At 46.4% G+C, this 13,072-nt stretch overlaps 1 long non-coding RNA gene across 3 annotated transcripts; it reads right to left on the bottom strand.

Moving 5' to 3' along the window:
• Nucleotides 1-5,124: 5,124 nt before the first annotated feature.
• Nucleotides 5,125-8,666, bottom strand: LOC121083141. Of its 3 annotated transcripts, none has more exons than XR_005826251.1 (2): nt 8,457-8,666; nt 5,125-5,240 (listed from the first exon to the last, which is right to left on the bottom strand). It is a non-coding gene; the product is annotated as an uncharacterized LOC121083141 (long non-coding RNA). The 3 variants fall into 3 exon arrangements; XR_005826252.1 differs by lacking the exon at nt 8,457-8,666 and adding an exon at nt 5,337-6,160; XR_005826253.1 differs by lacking the exon at nt 8,457-8,666 and adding an exon at nt 5,355-6,160.
• Nucleotides 8,667-13,072: the final 4,406 nt, after the last annotated feature.

Raw genomic sequence — 13,072 nt, 5'->3', positions numbered from 1 at the left:
GGAGGGCTCTTTTGGAGATGGAAAGCTTAGAAAAGCAAGGCAGTGATGAAAGGTAAGCGTTAGCATTCATGACCTGGCGCAGCTGAGGCGTCTGATGGCGCGCTGTTTCAGTGCTGAAGACAGTCAGTGTGGTAGGGCGCTCGAAACTTACACAGCACTGGAACTGGTGTTCCTGGTCTGCAGTCCTTTGTTTCTATCACTGCCCCTCTCTTTCATGTTCTTGATTCCCTACTGTGTTTAAAATAAAAGATGTGGCAGTATTCTGTACAGAACTTTCCGGAAAGAGAATTCAGGCTGTGGGTTTATAGAGGAATACAATTGCAAAGCGTGTTGTTCCCTCTCCTGCTGTTTTGTTGTGGTCAGATAGCTGCTGTGTGCTTAAATAAACGAAGACTACTCCAACATCTTTCAGGCTTCAACAGACAAACAGTCCAGTTCATTTATGTTTTACTGCAGGATAGTCATGCCAAAGGTAAAAAAAAAAACCAACAACCCAACCAGCGCACACACACCCTCCAACCACCCAACAAACCCCAAAACCAAACAAAGAAAGAAACAAGAAAAATCCCACAAAACCAAACCAACCAACCCAACGCCCAACCCACCCAACTTCTTTTGCTTAACACGTGGAGATTAGGAGACACTTTTTTAACTCTTAACTGTGTGTTTCCACTTCGTTATGCTGAATAAATTAGCTGATGTTTTAAGTGAGACTCGTCTTGCTCTTCTGTGAGGCTATTTGAAAGACAGAAATAGACATAGCTGAAGTGACGCAAGTCTTAAAAGAGCAGTGCTGCTTTCTCGTGGGTAAAAGCCTTAGAGCTGTAATGTTACGTGCTGTGTGTTGCAGGAGTAGTACCCATAACACTTCAGGAGCTCTGGTTGAAGGTTGCTTTTGGGCCTGTTTTTGACCTGTATTTGTAATAAGATTGGACATTAAAATCTCTGGCTGGAGTTGGAGGATAAAGGGATAAATACTACCTAGTGGACAGACCCGATTTTGTTGAAATTAAAATAATTGCTTTTAATTTCATTGGCTGAAATCCTTACATATGCTAGGAGCTGAATTTCTTTTGTGTGTGATGGTGTGGTTTGAAAACTCCCTGTTAATTCTATGCAATGTTATGCCCAGGTGGTAGGTGAGGTACTTTTCCCCTTCACTTAGCTGTTATGGTATGAAAATTGATTTTTATTTCTTTCCTCTACTGTATTGACACTGTTGCAAAAGCACAAATCACGGTGTCCAATTATATCTTGCACCAGCGCATCATTGATTTCAAGCCATAGTACTGCATTTGTGAAGGATCTGTGGTGAGACACTGCATCCACGTGGGGTGCAGGTAGAAGGAGATACTACTTTGTGCTGTCCCGTGGAGGCGAGAGATCTTGACAGACGTTAATACATGGGCTTCCTCGGCTTCACCCATGTCACTGGGGGAGCTCATTCTTTTCTGGCTGTAGCTTGGCACAGGGTTTGCCTGTACATAAGGATGTGTTCAGGTATGTCCCTTTGTGATGCTCCATCATAACTTGTGGGTCTGGAAAGGTGCGTGTGACCACCACAAGTCTTGCTAGCGATCCAGCATGTTCCTTGGTCTAGGAGCATCAAGGCCAACGGAGTTGACGTGCCCCTCGGGGCGATGGTGCCTGTTGTCAGGCATTGAGGAGTGCTGGCTTCTCCAGACACATCGTTTCTGCTAGGGTTTGGGGATTACTCAAGGCTATCCCCTTTTTCCTTGCCAGCAGCCTCTCTGCCTGCGGTCGTAGTTTAACCACAGGAGCGCAGCCAGGGCAGCCGGAGTGCCGACATGCTCAATGGGGACTTGGGAGACAAAGGCTGGAGCATCTCCCCACTCCTTCCCCAGCTTTATGTGCTGAGCGTGGTGTTACATGGTCTGGGATATCCCCTTGGGCAGTGGGATGCTGCGGGCATTCTGGGCGAGCGGGAGTCAGATTCAAATACTCATGGAGTTCAAGATCTGATCCGTTTATTGTACAAACCAGGTACACTTTTATAAGGCACTCTATAAGCGTGTGATAATATGATTGGCTATTCTACAAGCGTATAATAATATGATTGGTTAACAAATGTTTATTGGCAAGATCTCTGTTTCTACTTCTTCAGGCACGTAGGCTCTTTTCTGTTGTTTCCCAGCTCCTCTTATCGCGTCCTGCTGGCCTTGGTTTTGTGCAAGCACCTGCAAACTGTTCCTCCCTCTTCATTCCACTGCTCTGATCGTGCCCTCGTCTTATTTCTTCAGTATTTTTCCACTTGCTTCAAAGTTCAGTATAATCATTCAACACAGCAAAAGCCCCAACACCTCCCCCTTTCTTTTTAAATACAGCATTAATACTGCGTTCCATACAGCTTTGGAAACATTGTAAAAGACAAGGCACTAAAAGTAACAAAAGAATAACAAACAACAATATACTATGCAAAGCAGAAGCAAAAGCAATATTCATTAGGCCTATTCCTAAAAATAATGCCATCGTTCACATTTACAATGATGTTGTATTATATGAGATTCAAAACTTTTTCTGATAATGCGAACCCAGAAGATGAGTTCGTTTCGATGTTCTGCTAAAAGTATCTGTTCGAAGGCTTCATAAGATTGTAAGGCCTTGTTTATACCTGAAAAAGTAGGGGCATGTATCCCAGTAAGAAGGGAAAAACCGCCGGAACCAAAACGTAGGAAAACCTTCCGCCTATATGCTCCAACCCTTTTACAATATCCACAATATAGAGTAACTGTTGAATTACAAGAAGTAACACATATAGGACAAGAATTTTCTGTTTCTATCGGTCCTTGCCCAAAAAGATCCTGCAACGCACGCACAATACGGTCACAGTGTAACAAAGACAATTCACCGGAGGGTAATTGACATTGTATCTCCCGAGGTAACTGCTGCAAGATGGGCAGAATAATGTATGTTAACTTATCTACAAGCCGCTTTTCTTCATTTGGTCGTGGCGGTCAGAATAACCTTTCTCGATGCTGTGCCCACTGAGCCCACTGATCCCTCCTGTTCATTTAGGAGTCAATCCTGTCGTAGTCACCCTGCTCTTTCTTTTCAGTGGGTCGGTTTTCAATCCACGGGCGAACCCATTTTGCTGGAATCCACTTGGTCACTGCCCCTGTGGAGATACATGCATAACCCCGACCCCACGTTAATAAATTATGAGGTCCTGACCAACAATTTGAGACAGGGTCAAATACCTGGACAGCTATGTCACAATTCGAAAAATCGTTGGGATTGTTAGAAAAGTGATAGAAAATCGGCTGTTCAGTACGTTCCGTTCTGGGATTCAACCAGTTCAGTACATAGCATGCTTTTGCCACTATTACATGAGGACTCCTCTCCCCCTCTTTTCAAAAAAAAAAAAAACAGACAGGTAATGTTTCAATGATTGATGGGCACGTTCAATAATTGCCTGACCACCAGAATTATTCGGAATTCCGGTAACGTGCTTCACCTGCCATTGCAGCAAAAAGGTCTTTATTTTGGCACTAAGATATGCAGGGGCATTATCTGTTTTTACCATATCTGGGTGGCCCAGCACAGCCATGGCTGACATCCAATGCTGGACATGGACATATTTAAGTATGACAGTCCTAGCGTCTTGACGAGACAGACCAAACTGTTTTTGGAGAGACCGGGCAGATTGGTGAAAAAAGGCATGTGACTCTGTTGCTTGTTTTAGAGGAGAATTTTGTAATACTGGGGATGCCACCTGAGTGTCTATGTAAGCATTACCTTCTGATAAGACACCAGGTAAATCCAGATGACTTCTGATATGCGTAATCCACCAAGGGAATTGTCTAAAATTTATTTCATTCCACATCTGAATAACTAGGGCCATAAGTCTGTCATTCGTAAAAGACCCTAAAAGGGAACGCGAAAGACGCGAAACTATACCAACAACATATTTAGAATCACTTACAACATTAAGAGGGACATTGCGAAATTCCTGAAACACCATTAACACTGCTCTTAATTCCAAAACTTGAACTGAACCTTCCATTTGTTCTATATGAGAAATCCAATTGTTCCTGTCATCCCTATAGGCATAGCCACACTTTTGAGTTTTGCTACTAGCGTCGGTAAAAACCGTAAGTGCATTTTTTATAGGATTTTGTTGCTGTAAAGATTTTTCCTCCAATACTAAGGAAGTTTTAAATAAGGGATGATTGGGATAATGATTATCTAATTGAATACCTAGGGTTGCCACTGCAAAACACTCAGAAATCTGAATCCACCAGTCAGCCAAGGACAAATTTTTCACAGGTGGGACACTAAGAATTTTTTGTGGCTGGATTCTTGTTTCTGAGATGCGCAGACCAAGATAATTCCAGGGCACTAGTTTTTGTACCTTTTCTTTTGCTATAACCAATCCAAAGGTATGCAGACTCTGTATAAGTTCCTGTTCTTTTTCAGGGGCTAGTGTGTGAGGGCTGGCTATTAAGAGATCATCCATATAATGATAGGTAATAAGGTTAGGATTATTCTCTCTCCAAGATTGTAGAGCTAAATCCACAAACCACTGACATATTGTTGGGGAGTTTTTCATACCCTGAGGTAGTACAACCCACTTATACCTTTTTGCTGGAGCGGCACGGTTTATAGCTGGTACTGTAAATGCAAATTTTTCACAATCATCCTCATGCAGAGGAATAGTGAAAAAACAATCTTTTAAATCAATAATTAATAGGTCCCAATTTTGTGGTAACATAGTGGGAGAAGGCAGCCCAGGCTGAAGGGCACCCATGTCAACCATTTTTTCATTTATTGCTCTTAAATCATGTAATAATCTCCATTTTCCTGATTTCTTTTGAATTGTAAAAATGGGTGTATTCCATGGGCTAACAGAAGGTCTGATGTGGCCTAAATCCAATTGTTCTTGGACTAATTCTTGAATGTGTTGCAGCTTCTCTTGAGGTAAGGGCCATTGATCAACCCATACGGGAGTTTCTGATTTCCATTTTAATTTTAAGGTTGGGCAAGAGCTGCTATCAATGGCCCCAATCAAAAATCTGTAGAGATTCTCATTCCTCATTGGGAAAGTACATCTCTACCTAACAAGGACAAGGATGTGTGTAGGACATAAGGTTTTACCCATGCTTGATGTCCTTCTTGATCCGTGAAAAGAATGAAGTTTTTACTGACCTGTGTCAGACGACTTCCCCCAATGCCTGAAATGGTTGAACCCGCACTATCTAATTCCCACATGGTAGGCCAAACTGAAAAGGGAAGAACAGTAACATCAGCACCAGTATCAATCATCATTGAAACATTAGGAAGATTAACACCTTGTGGACCAGATATCTTAACATTACATTTTGGCCGCTCGGCACCAATAAGTTGACAAAAGGCAATGTTAGGCATACCCGTTGGGCCAAATGCACCTTGACCCCTGTCCTTTTCTCCTTTTTGAGGGACAGTAGCTTGGAATGGAATGAGCTGTGCAATAGTTCTTCCTGCTGGAATATGAACAGGTGGAGAAAAAACTTTTACCATAATTCCAATAGGTCCGGTATAATCGGCATCAATACAACCAGGAAGAACAAAAATCCCCTTTTTTGACGCAGAAGAGCGTCCTATAAGGAGTGCAGATAAACCATAACCCAAAGGACCACTAACTGTAGAAGGAAGTACATGTACCTTTTCATCAGTGATATTTACAGGTTCTGCCACGGCCAAATCGACTCCTGCGCTTCCTCTGGTGGCTGAATACAGCTTGCCGAGGCAGCCATGAATTTTGTTGGGTTCTGGGGATATTTCTTGGCCGCGTCCCTCAGAACGCGGCTGTTCCCGTTTCCCGGAACAAAGAGGGGTGTACCATCTTTTCTAAATTTTGAGCGACAATCGGCCGCTTTATGACCAAATTTTTGACAACGCAAACAATTTCCATTCAACAGAGACTTTCCTCCTAGATTCTTTTTGCAGTCACATTTAAAGTGACCTTCCTGTCCACATTGATAACATTTTGGCTTAAGACCCCGGTCCCCTCGGCCTTGTACCTTGTTGTTGTTTAGAGCTACTGCTAGAGCATTGGCATGTATTTTTGCCTTTTCCTCTTCCTCAACCAAAGGAGCCCTTGCGCATGCCTCTATCATTTGAGCGATGGATGCCCCAGGGGGTAAGGATGCTATAAGTTGCTTACAAGTGACATAGAAACAACATTAATTGCAGGAGAGTGTTATAATCTAACGTTCCTCCCTCCTGAGGCCATTTCGCATCACTCCCCAATTTATACAAAGGCCACCACTGATTACAATATTTAATCCATTTCCTTCTATTTTCGGTACCACCATGTCCTACGATATCACTCCAATGTTTTAATATACAACCCAAGGGCGATTTTTCACAGGGCTTACTCCTTCCATTTCCCATTTTACAATTTTAATTACTTTTTCTCCGGTCGCCTTAGCCACCCAAGGTCGGAAACACGGATAGAGCTCCTTGCTCATATTGCACTCAAACGCATGTCTCAAGCACTCTTGCACTCACACTCAGTCAAAATAATTAAGCTATACATTGAAAATCAAAATGCGCATCTCAATCACACCATTCACACTCTCCGGGCAGCCCTCAGTCACACAAGCAGTATGTTATACGGTACCGTGCACTTATGTACAACTTTTAGGAACACTGGCAGTTCACAAAGTATGCATTTCAATGAACAATTGCCAAAAAACAAACAACAAACAAAAAAAAAACCCCCACATTTTTCCTGGTCTTAAGCAGAGTGTTAAGTTTTCCGCTATTTGCCACGAATTACCAGAATATTATTATTTTTCATCATACATTTCATAACTCCAAGTTTTGAACATGTAACAAGACAACACATAGAACAAACAAGACACAGAGCGCTATTTCAGTTGTTACATTCTAGGAATTCCCCAATTCTTAAGACAACCTAAAGGAAGTTTTTAGCTTCCCCCCCTTTTTTTTTTTTTTTTTTTTTTTTTTCCTCCTGGGGACTGCGCTGCGCGCCGGACGTCTCCGTGCGTCTCACCAGCCGCCCCGTTACTAAACATACCGTTTTATCCGTGGATCCAGGGGTTTCTCTTCTGCTCCCGGGTGAACAGCTGAGAAGAGGAGGCTCCTCCGAGAAAATCTCCCGGGGCGCGCCTAGGAGCGTCCGCTCCGCAGCTGGTCCCTCAGCCGAGCAGAAATCCTCCTGCCTGGCTCGTCAAAACTGACGTGCGGAATTTGACTCTATAACTCGAAAGTTATAAAGTAGGCATGTTTATTGCGCGCAGATGCACGGGGGATCGCTCCTCCACAAGCGTGCATACCCGAAGTGACAAACCATCCCACATTTATACAATGAAACAAATGAATATTCAATTAACGCCTATACATATTCGTTACCTAAACCCCGCTTCCTATGTTAATTAGCTTATCAGTCCGTTTCCTGGAATGTGGTGGTCTTGCAGGTTTGTAGGTGATTCATGTTCTTGTGACCATCCGATCTTCTCCAGCAAGGAAACTTAGCACTCCCTCCCTCTAGATAGCATTGGAATATCTCTCATCCTTTTCTATTTTTTTATTTTATTTTATTTTTTTTTTTTTTTTTTTTTTAAATAGCCCCTTTTGTTAGAGGAAGAAGGGCAGGCGTCTCCCCAAAACTGTAGTTGTCTCCTCAAAGCTGTGTGCCTATGTGACCAGACACTGCACCCATGACTAGTCACCATACCCACATTCCTTGAGCAGACATATACAATCACAATCGATGTCCATTGTCCCCATTTCACACTATTTCTCCATATCAAAATTACTTAGTCAGATCTCAACTTTCACCTTTGCAAAGACAAACATGCTTCAAAAAAAATGCAGTCTGTTATTTAGGAGCTGGTGGAGCTGTGCCGTTCCCACCCCAGCAGTTTTACATCCAGTACTCGCAATTGCTGGTATTAATGTCTGTCTGCCGCTTGCCGTTTGTTCCTTATCAGGACACCAGGATGGTAATTCATCATCTAATCCCCACGCTATTCGTTCAGCAGTAGTCATTACTGGATAAGCTTTAGATGTATAATCGGGGGGATTTTCACACGGAGGTTGCCCCTCTGGCTCTTCCTCCGACTGAGCAGTAGGATCGCCGGGAGGCCGCACTGCAGCTTTAACAGCTGCAGCGACTTGCACCTCGCCGTGTAACTGCGCGGCCATACCCCGTACAGCCCGATACGTGCGAGCCAAAGTCTTTACCCCCTTAGTCCCGACTTGCACAGATTCCCACAAGTCCTCTCCCACTTTCTTCCATGTTTCATTATTATATACATCTTGCATAGAAGCAAGGAAACCACGGCGGCGACTCCAACATAGCAGATAAATTACTGCCTGCCGTGAGACTGACGTTTCAGTTTTCTCTGCTAATTTCATTAAACTGTCTATGATTACTTTCTCCACCGCTGATGCAGTGATCCCCATCCTGCTTAAGTTTCCTGACTCACCGGTCAGCCGTGCACGTTCCGCCTTTCTTCGGGCGCCCAGCTCTCTCTCCGCTGGCAGCAGGATCCTCGCCGGCTCCGCAGCTTGTAACACGATCCTTAATGAATCTTCCTGACTCTTCGACCGATCCACACGTCGGGGTCACCAGATGCTGCGGGCATTCTGGGCGAGCGGGAGTCAGATTCAAATACTCATGGAGTTCAAGATCTGATCCGTTTATTGTACAAACCAGGTACACTTTTATAAGGCACTCTATAAGCGTGTGATAATATGATTGGCTATTCTACAAGCGTATAATAATATGATTGGTTAACAAATGTTTATTGGCAAGATCTCTGTTTCTACTTCTTCAGGCACGTAGGCTCTTTTCTGTTGTTTCCCAGCTCCTCTTATCGCGTCCTGCTGGCCTTGGTTTTGTGCAAGCACCTGCAAACTGTTCCTCCCTCTTCATTCCACTGCTCTGATCGTGCCCTCGTCTTATTTCTTCAGTATTTTTCCACTTGCTTCAAAGTTCAGTATAATCATTCAACACAGCAAAAGCCCCAACAGTGGGGGGCAGCTGTTCTGGCCGTGCCCCCCCAGCTCCTTGTGCCCCCCAGCCGGCTCGCTGCTGGGGGGGTGAGGAGCAGAAGAGGCCTTGGCTCTGTGCAAGTGCTGCTCAGCAATAACCGAAAGGTCCCTGTGTTATCAACGCTTCCCAGCACAAATCCAAAGCATAGCCCTGTCCCAGCTACTGTGAGGAAAATGAACTCTATCCCAGCCAAAACCAGCACAGCGGCTCTGGCTGATACGTGCCAGGTAACAGTGGCCAAGGGAAGGAAGAGCAGGAGGTTTTGCACAGGATGCCAAGTGAAACCAGTCACAGCCTTTGACTTCCAAGAGGCCTTAATCGTGAAGGATGCTCTGGAAAACGTAAAGCATGTGGCACATTCTGTTGAAATTGTTCATGCATTGGGCCGAAAGCAATAGAAAATCTTCGGAGGATGTGGGGTTGGGAGGCACAGCCGCCCGGGAGCCAGGGCTGTTCAGTCAGCGTTGTGCTGAGGGGCCATTCGAGCTGTAGCCTTTGTGCTGTCCCTTCCTGGCTGCTCCCGTCGCACCAGCTGAAGGTATCTGGTCCCTCGAGGACTCACACGCTTCCCAGTGCGGTTGGTGTGCAGATGTGCTGGGGAGGTTGCTGCTGCTGGTGTGTGCAGAGGTGGCGCGACCTGAGGGGAGACAGGAGATGCGGGGAACCCGACAGCCCGAGCTCTCCTTTCTCCCTTCTGTCGTTAGCTCCTTACAGCCCCTGCAACGTGACCTGAACACAAGCACGTGCTGTTGGAGCCTGTAATCGCAAGAACACTACAGCTGTCCCGTAGCACCGAGCTCTCCGGGCTGGAGTTTGTTCACTTGTCCCCTCATCATTGTGGCTTGCCTGTTCCCAGTCTCTACAGCAGTTTGGCTGTCCTTTTGGTCTGTGATTCTCTGGCTTGACTCATGGATACTGAGAGCCTTAAGCACATGAAGTAGCTATTCCTTTGGTAGCAGGACAGCTAAGCTGCCTTTCTCACCTGCTTTCTCACATTCCTAGCTGCCTGGTGCTTTTCTGTCCCTGTAGCCCCGAGCTACCAAAACCTTGCTATGCAAACCCACTACTTTCCACCCCTCGCCTCTGTGAATCACATATTTGAGAATTTTCCTTAAAATACATATTAATGACACAAACTTCACTCACATCAAGAAAAAGAATTCCCTGCCATCATTTCACTCTTTGCTCTCCAGCCACATTCAGTCCATGTTTTGCCCATGACCTCTTCCAGTTACTATCTTTGCCTCGAGTCCCTTGAGCCCCAGGTTGGACACCACAAAGGGCTGTGGTGCATTGGCCAGGTGCCCACCCAGCTGTTTTGTTACTGCCCGCCTCGGCAGGATGGGGGGGAGAAAATAAGATGGAAATAAACTTGTGGGTCAAGACAAAGGCAGTTTAATAAAGTAACAGCAAAGGTTGCTTGCACGGAAGCGAAGGAAAACAGAAGATGTTATTCCCTACTTCCTCTTAGCAGGTGACATCTGGCCGCTTCCTGGGAAGTGGGGCTTCAGTACAGGTTGTGGTTGTTCTGGAAGACAAACGTCGTAAATAACAAATACCCTCCTTCCTCCTCCTTTCCCATAACTTTTTTTGCTGAGCAGACACATGGTCTGGAATATCCTGTCGGTCAGTCTGGGCCAGCTGTCCTGGCTGTGTCCCCTCCTGAGACCTTGCCCCCCAGCCCACTGGTGATGGGGGAAGGCTGGAGCCAGCCCTGATGCTGTGCCCGACGCTGTCCTGGCTACCAGTGTGAGCACCGCACCGCCAGGGCTGCTGGGGGCAGAATCAATTCCATCTCGGCCAGCCCCACTACAGCCTGGACCCAGGGGACAAGCTGAAGCCCAGAGCAAAGCTCGCTGTCCTAGGACCTGCGGGGACAACCCCAGGTGACTGCGTAAGGGCAAACAGCTGCAGAAGTGATACAGGGGTGATGGGGCAAAAGGGGACCCACCAAAGGTGTGTGTGGAAAGGGAATGGGGTGGGTTGTGCACATTGCAGTGTCCCATACGTTGTTTGTTAAATCCTGTCATACCTGAACATGAACACCTTAAGTTTGCCTCAAGGGGGAAACCAAAACGTTCCCCGACACCTGCCCATAATTACAAATCAGTTCAGTAATCCCGGATGCAAATGTACTGTGTATCACTGATGATGGGAGAGGAGGGCAGCGGGGCCAAGGGCTCAGCATAACTTCACTTACTGCATGTAATTCTGGGAAAAGATATTAGGAGAGACTGATCTTTTTCATGATTTGTCTTTCCGTACTCACCTCAAAATAATTGCTAGGTGCTTCTGGCAACCAGGAGGGATGTAAGGAGTGACAGCTGCTGAAGCTGTAGTTTTTGGGGGCTAATGACATGCAGATATTGCCTGTGGAACACACCTCGCCAAAGCTATTGACGTCCAAAGAACTTAAAACCAAATGGCCTTTTACAGGGTTCCTTCTCCCTCTGCAGGGTGTGGGGGAAAACGTTCAGGAATAGTTTACGGCCTCTTTATGCACAAGGGCTTACCACCATCAGAGCTTGGGAAAGCACATTTGATTCATTATTAGGTCTTCATCAAGACTAGCTATGATAGTAACTGGAGAATTTAGGGGGGGGAAGTAGTGTGGGGACCCCTTCCCGCCACCGAGGGATGGTGAGATGCAAACTGAGGCAGAGGAGAGCGTAGCAGTACCTGTGTCCTGATAAAAGCACAAGTTTTGTCATTGTCATCTCCCCTGTCCTCACCCCAGCATCAGCCCAGTTACATCAGAGCTGAGCTCGTGCCTGGCATCCAGCACCCTGGTTAGGTAGTTCTGCCTTGGGTCTCGCGCTGAACTGAAGAGTCTGGAAGAGAATTTGACGCGCTGCATGGCTCATGAGGAGAAATGAACTGCTACTAAACTGATAGACTTTCTATATATATAGAAAAAAAATCAATACCAAATATCTTTCAAGATGCCGTCTTTTTAGTGTTCTGCTTATACAGCCAAATGGCTTTCAATTCTTGACCAGCAGCATATAGCACCAATAAAAGCTGGTGCCTGTGAAGATTTTTGCTTTCCATCTCTGCCAGGCAACCGCTGCTGTGATGTGGGGAGTGGAGGAGAAAAGCAGAAGTGAGATCACTGGCCCCATTCAGAATGGCTGTGGCCGTGGCGGTGGGGGCAGGGGATAAGAGTAGGCATTTAAAGATACATATATATATAGTTACTACATGTATATATATATATGTATGAAGTGTTATGTTCACAGGAATATTTCAGCTGCCCTGTCACTGTTCCTGGTTTTAAGCAAGCCAAGCATTCCTCAGCAAGAAGCAGAGGGAGCCTTTACCTCGCACCCCCGCAGGCAGCAGCTGGCAGGTGGAGGGTTTGGGCAGGGGCATTCCCGAAGCCATGCAGCGTGCGCAGCGATGGCAGCTGTGCCAGTACGGGGCTGACGGTGCCGCAGCTCCAGCGCAGGCTGCTAAACCCAAAGCTGGCCGCCACTGGCCCCTGGAGCCCGTGAGGCCTGCCTGCCCGCGGCTGGCCTGGCACTGCTCCCGCTGCCCAGCTCAGCTCCGCCACAGCCCTGCAGCCCAGCCTGGCGCCCCAGGGGGATCCCCAGCTCCAGCCGCTGCTCCAGTACCCTCCATGTGCACCCAGGGCCCAGCTGCGCGACGCCTGCACTGTGCTGATGCCTGCACCATGCTGGCTCCTGATGGCCCTTCTCCCCATGCTACCGGTGGTAGCAAGGAAGGTAAAAACTTTTTGCAGTAAATTGATAACAGGGAAGGTAGAAGCTCGTTGCAGTAAAAAAAAAAATAATTAAGTTCTGTAACTGTGAGCAAATAGAGAACCGAGCAGCCAACCAGAGAGCTTCAGGGAAGCAGCTCTCAGGATGGGAAGCAGCTGTTGGGATGGGAAGCAGCTGTCGGCATGTGCACCAGCTGTCAGCGTGTTCACCAGCTATCGGGATGTGCACCAGCTATCGGGATGTGCAGCAGCTATCAGGATGTGCAGCAGCTGTTGGGATGGGAAGCAGCTGTCGGGATGTGCACCAGCCTTAACCAGCTGTGTGG

This window comes from Falco naumanni, chromosome 2 (genome assembly GCF_017639655.2).
Source record: "Falco naumanni isolate bFalNau1 chromosome 2, bFalNau1.pat, whole genome shotgun sequence".
Taxonomy (NCBI): Eukaryota; Metazoa; Chordata; class Aves; order Falconiformes; family Falconidae; genus Falco; species Falco naumanni.
This window is presented reverse-complemented; position numbering and strand designations above follow the sequence as displayed.